Consider the following 7,185-nt stretch of genomic DNA (forward strand, 5'->3'; position numbering starts at 1 on the left):
GGGTTCTTCCTGGACCAGGGCTCAAACCCGTGTCCCCTGCATTGGCAGGTGGACTCTTAACCACTGCGTCACCAGGGAAGCTGTACTTCCAGAACTCTTGAATCCAACTACTTCTTCCATCTTTATGGCTAGCATTGTAGTTTGTCCAAGTCCATTTACCTTTGACCTGGAGTACTTCAATAACCTAATTTGTCTGCCTTTTGCCAGGCTTGCTCCTCTAAATTCCATTTTCTACACAGCAGCCAACATGATCTCTTAAAAACTTAAGTTACCTATCAAGATTGTGAACTACCATAGCCTGCTGGCTTCGTGTCCAAAATCAGCCCTAGAGGAACAAGGGATGCAAGAGAGAAGCACAAACATCATGAGAAACCTCTGGGGAGAATGAAAGCTTTAGAGACTCTCTGTGTGTGTTTACACATGTATGCTCACTACTGCTAGTAGCTAGAGCCATGGGGGAGGACTGGAGACAAATGAAAGTATGGGTTGAATGTTTCGAAGTTACATTTTTTTCTCTTCCTGCGTTAAATAATAGCCCAGACTCCCTGTATCACCGGGATAACAACAGGATAGTGCGAAAGTGCTGCTGGGGTGAAGAACTGATGAACACGGGGCCTAGCAGCCCTCAACATTCACTTCTCTCCACCCCTGCCCCCGACCCCACCCCAATCCAGGACTTAGGAATCATAAACTAAAGAGACTACCTCCTACATTGGGGTTTCTTTCCAAGAGTTTATAGGTAAATCCCTGACCTGAGGAGTGGCCTAATAAAGTGGCAGTCAAAGGAACCTAGTATCTGAGGCTTTCTGCCCTGGAACTTACTCCATCCTATCTCTTTAAATTCACTGGGAGAGACACTGAGACTTGGCCTTCAGTCTCTGCTTGATAGATATTAACAGAAAGAGTAACTAATACCAGGAGAACATACGATCATTAACCAAAACAACTAGACACCTAAGAAGAACAATCACTATGAAAGAAAGACAGCAAATTGAACAACGTATAATACTTAAAGCAGAATTATTGGATGAGATAAATGTTAAACAATAAATATATTCAAAATAATAAAGATATTAATATGCTATGAGAACAAGAAATCATAAAGAACTAGGTAAAATATTAAATATGATATGTATAATCATTGAAATAAAGAATATAATAGATGAATATTTAAACAAAAATTTTAAGTGAGAGGATTGAAAAGTATACCAGGTAATTCTAAATCAAAAGAAAGCTGGAGCACTTGACAAAATAGACTTAAAGACAAAAATATCATAGGTGATAAACATATACTGAGAAAAAAGTATAGAGTGGAAGATACAATGATTATAAGTATAAATGCATTAAAAACATAGCTTCAAAACGTAAAAAGCAACAACCTATAGAACTGTGGGGAAAATGGATAAATTAATTGCAGTTGGAGATTTTAACACATCCCTCTCAGAAACTGAGAAGCAGACAAAAATGAGCAAATACTGAATATATGAAAACTAAATTAAAGCATATATATGTATGATATATATGTAGAATTATGTACCCAAAAAAGAATACATATTCCTTCTGAACACATGCAAAATCTTTACAAAGACAGATCACAGAGAAAGCCTCAATAAATTGCAAAAGATTGATATCAGACAATTTTTTAAAATAAATTTTATTTATTTATTTGTGGCTGCGTTGAGTCTTCGTTGCTGCGTTCAGGCTTCCTCTAGTTGCGCCAAGCTAAGGCTACTCTTCGTTGCAGTGCATGGGCTTCTCATTGCAGTGGCTTCTCTTGTTGTGGAGCACAGCTCCAGGCGCATGGGCTTTAGTAGTTGTGGCACGTGGGCTCAGTAGTTGTGGCTCACGGGCTCTAGAGCACAGGCTCAGTAGTTGTGGCCCATGGACTTAGCTGCTCCATGGCATATGGGATCTTCCCAGACCAGGGATCAAACCTGTGTCCCCTGCATTGGCAGGTGGATTCTTAACCACTGCGAAGGGAAGTGGTTAAGAATTCCCACACCAGGGAAGCCCCTAGACAATCTTTATACTGCAGTGAAGTTAGAAATTAATAACAAAAAGGTAGCTTAAAAATCCAATTTGTGGGACTTCCCTGGTGTTCCAGTGGTAAAGAATCCGCCTTACAAAGCAGGGGATGCGGGTTCGAACTCTGGTCAGATAACTAAGATCCCACATACCGCGGTGGGCAACTGAGCTCGCGCACCTCAACTAGATCCTGAGTGCTACAAACTACAGAGCCCATGTGCTCTGGAGACTGCATGCCACAACTGGAGAGAGAAAACCTGCCCGCCACAACTAGAGAGAAGCCTGTGTGCCACAACAAAGAGCCCGTGCCACAGTGGAAGATCCAGCATGCCTCAACGAAGATCCCACATACCACAACTAAGACCTGATGCAGGCAAAAAAATAAAAATAAATAATAAAAAAATTCCAATTTGTGTAGTAAAGGAAAACATAAAGGATATTATGAAATATTTGAAATTCAATGATAATGAATATCTTATATGTTAAAATTTATGGGATACAACTAGCACAGTAGTTAAAGTGAGATGGACTAAACACACTTAAATATTTTAATTACATCAAAAAACAAAAAACATTAAAATTTGAAAATCAATCGATGTAATCCACTATATTAACACACTGAAGAAGAAAGTTCATTTATCATTTCAATAGATGCAGAAAAAGCATTTGGCAAAATTCAACAGCCACTCATGATAAAAACGTTCAGAAAAAGGAATAGAGAGGAACTTCTTTAACTTGATAGAAAACAACAGCTAACTAAAGAAGAAATAGTTATTATTACACTTAATGGTGAAAGATTGAATGTTTTCCCTTAGATCAGGAACAAGGCAAGGATATCCACTCTCACCAATTTATATAACACAGTGTTGCAAGTTTTAGCTAGTAAAATGAGGCAGAAAAAGGGATAAAAAGCATATAGGAACTTACCTAGTGGCACAGTGGTTAAGAATCTGCCTGCCAATGTAGGGTACACAGGTTCGGGCCCTGGTCCTGGAAGATCCCACATGCCGTGGAGCAACTAAGCCCATGAACCACAACTACTAAGCCTGTGTGCCTAGAGTCTGTGTTCCACAACAAGAGAAGCCACAGCAATGAGAAACCCGTGCACTGCAGCAAAGAGCAGCCACCGCTGGTCACAACTAGAGAAAGCCCGCGCACAGCAACAGAGACCCAACATAGCCAAAAATAAATAAATAAATTTATATGAAAAGAAGCATACAAATTAGAAAGGAAGAAATAAAATTGTCCCTATTTGCATATGACATGATAATTTCCATAGAAAATACCAGGGAATTGACCAAAAACATGCCTAGAACTAATAAGTGAGTTCAGCAAGGTTGAATTTCTATATACAACGATGAACACATAGAAATTGAAATTAAAAATATAATACCATTTATAGCCACTCAAAACAAAATGAAATACTTAAGTATAAATCTAACAAAGTGTATACAGGACTTGTATGCTTAAAACTAGATGAGAAAGAAGAGACATACTGGACTTCCCTGGTGGCTCATTGGTTAAGAATCTGCCTGCCAATGCAGGGGGACAAGGGTTCAAGCCCTGGTCCAGGAAGATCCCACATGCTGCAGAGCAACTAAGCCCGTGCACCACAACTACTGAGCCTGCGTGCCACAACTACTGAAGCCCACGTGCCTAGAGCCTGTGCTCCACAACAAGAGAAGTCACCACAATGAGAAACCTGCGCACTGCAACGAAGAGTAGCCCCACGCACTGCAACAAAGAGTACCCCTTGCTCACTGCAAGTAGAGAAAGCCCGCGTGCAGCAACGAAGACCCAACGCAGCCAAAAATAAATAAATTAAATAAATAAATTTATTTAAAAAAAAAAAAGAGAGAGAAGAGACCTACCATCTTCATGGACTGGGAGACTCAACATTGTAAAGATGTCAGGTCTCCCCAAATTGATCTATAGGTTTAATCAATATCTCAGCAAGATATTTTGTAGATATAGATAAGATTATTTTAAAATTTATATGGAAAGGCAAAGGAACCAGAATAGATAACACTAGAATAGGTAAAAAGTAGAATAAAGTAGGAGGAATCACTCTTCCCCATTTCAAGACTTATTATATAGCTACAGTAATCAAGACAGTGTGGTACTGGCAGAGGGACAGATATATAGATCAATGGAACAGAACAGAGAACACAGAAAGAGAACCACACAAATATGCCCAATTGATTTTTGACAAAGGTGCAAAATCAGTTCAATGGAAAAAATATAGCCTTTTTAACAAATAGTGCTGGAGCAATTTGGACATTCATGGGAAAAAAAAATTAACCTCTACAAAAACCTCAAAACATATATCAATTAACTCAAAATTAATAATAAAACTCAAATGTAAAATATAAAACTAAAACTTTTAGAAAGAAATATAAGAGAAAGTGTTTGTTATCTAGAGCTAGGTAGGGTTCTTAGACTTGTCATCAGAAGCATGACTCATAAAATGAAAAATTGATAATTGTACTTCAGATTTTAAAATGTTTACAAAAGATCTTGTTAAGAGGATGACAAGACAAGCTACGGAATGCGAGAAAATATTTGCACACCACATATCCAATACAGGCCTGGTATCTAGAATGGATGAAGAGCTCTCAAAATTCAACAGTAAAAAAACCCAACAATGCAATTAGAAAATGGGTGAAAGGTATGAACAAATATTTCACCAGAAACAATATACAGATGACAAACAAGCACATGAAAAGATGTTCAACATCATTAATCATTAGACAACTGCAAATTAAAACAACAAGATATTCCTACACACCTGAGTGGCTAAATAAAAAATAGAGACAATACCAAATGTTGATAAGGATGTGGAGAAACTAGACCATTCATTCATACATTGCTGGTGGAAATGTTAAATAGTATAGCTAATCTGGAAAACAATTTTGCAGTTTCTTAAAAAAAAGTAAACATGCAACTATCATATGACCCAGCAATTGCGCTACTGGGTGTTTATCCCAGAGAGATGAAGACTGTTCACATAGAAACCTGCATATGAATGTTTATAACAGTTTCATTCATAATAGCCCCAAACTGGAAACAATACAGATGTCCTTCAATGGGTGAACCATTAAACTGTGGCACCTTCATACCAGGGAATACGGCTCAGCAATAAAAAAGAATGAATTATTTATTCATACAACAACTTGAATGAATCTCCAGAGAATTATACTAAGTGAGAAAAGCCAGTCATAATATGTTATATATGGTTCATTTCTGTAACATTCTAGAAGTGACAAAATTATAGACATGGAGTAGATATTAGAGGTTGCCAGAGACTAAGGAAAGGGTGGGTGTAGGACAGAAATGGGTGTGGCTATAAAAGGACCACTTTAGGGATCGTTGTAGTAATAGAAGTGTTCTGTATCTTGACAGTAACAATGTCAATATCCTGGTTGTGGTATTGGACTATAGCTTTCCCAGATATTGCCTTTGGAGGAAATTGGGTAAAAAGTAAATGAGATATTTCCATGTTATTTCTCAAGGCAACATATAAATCTACAATTATCTCAAAATAAAAAGAGTAATTTAAAAACAAATGAAATGATGGGACTTCCCTGGTGGTCCAGTGGTTAGGACTCCACGCTTTCACTGCCAAGAGCATGGATTCAGTCCCTGTTCTGGGAACTAAGAACCCGCAAGCCGCTCAGTGTGGCCAAAAAAAAAAAAAAAAAAAAAAAAGAAGAAGAAGAAGAAACAAATTACATAAATGTGTTGGAAATAGAGCAAAAAATCAAAGCCCCAAAACAAAAAAAACAAGAAAGAATAAGATAACAGTAGAAATTAATGAACTAAAGAACAAAAAGCCAATAGAGAAGATTAGCAAAATAAAAGTTAGTACTTTGAAAAGATTGTCAGTCATGTTTGACAAGTCTGATCAAGGCAAAAAGGGAAAATGTGCAAATAAATAAAATACAAACAGAAGAAGAGGAAATGGCTTTATGCACAATAGAATCTTTTTTATATTTCTGAAATAAATATATATTGGAAAATCTAGATGAAATGGATAAATTCTTAGAAAAACATTTAAAAAAATACAATGCCACAATTGGCAGAAGAAAAAACAGAAAACTTATACAGACCAAAATGTATTAAAAGAAATTGCAAAGGTAAACAGGCACATCACTTTCAAAATCCAGGTGTTTCTCAGGTAAGTTCTAACAAACTTTCAAGGAACAGTTTATTCCTGTCTTATACAAGCTTTTCCAGAGAGTAGAAAAAGACAGAAAGCCTTCCAGTTCAAAGTGCAAGTATAGTGGTATAATTTTGATTCCAAAACCTGGTGAGAATAATTCAGTAAAAAAAATTAGACTCATTTCTTTTATGAACACTGATGCAAAAATTCTAAATATTGTATATCTAAATCCAACTCTTATATTTAAAAAATACATCAAGAATAAGTAAAATTTATTCCCAGACCATAGTGATAGTTCAACATAAGAAAAATTTATCAGTGTAATTTGCCACATGAAGAGGAGAAAAAAATACATTATCTTGGTAGATGCAGGAAAATTTCTGATAAAGTTCAATATCTATATAATATATAGTAAAAACTGTAATTATTACAAGTCAGTAATAAAAGGTTATTTCTTTAATCTGATAAATTGTTTACCAAACCTATAGCAAATGTCATTCTTTTTTTAAATATATAAATTTATTTATTTATTTATGGCTGCATTGGGTCTTCATTGCTGTGCGTGGGCTTTCTCTAGTTGCGGCGAGCGGGGGCTACTCTTCGTTGTGGTGCCCAAGCTTCTCACTATGGTGGCTTCTCTTGCGGAGCACGGGCTCTAGGCGCACGGGCTTCAGTAGTTGTGGCACAGGTTCAGTAGTTGTGGCTCACGGGCTCTAGAGCGCAGGCTCAGTAGTTGTGGCGCACAGGCCCAGTTGTTCTGCGGCATGTGGGATCTTCCCGGACCAGGGCTCGAACCCATGTCCCCTGCCCGGCAGGCGGATTCTTAACCACTGCACCACCAGGGAAGTCCCCCAAATGTCATTTTTTTTTTTTTTTTTGCAGTACGCGGGTCTCTCACTGTTGTGGCCTCTGCCGTTGCGGAGCACAGGCTCAGCGGCCATGGCTCACGGGCCCAGCTGCTCCGCGGCATGTGGGATCTTCCCGGACCGGGGCACGAA

Source organism: Lagenorhynchus albirostris, chromosome 9, assembly GCF_949774975.1.
Source record: "Lagenorhynchus albirostris chromosome 9, mLagAlb1.1, whole genome shotgun sequence".
Classification (NCBI taxonomy): domain Eukaryota; kingdom Metazoa; phylum Chordata; class Mammalia; order Artiodactyla; family Delphinidae; genus Lagenorhynchus; species Lagenorhynchus albirostris.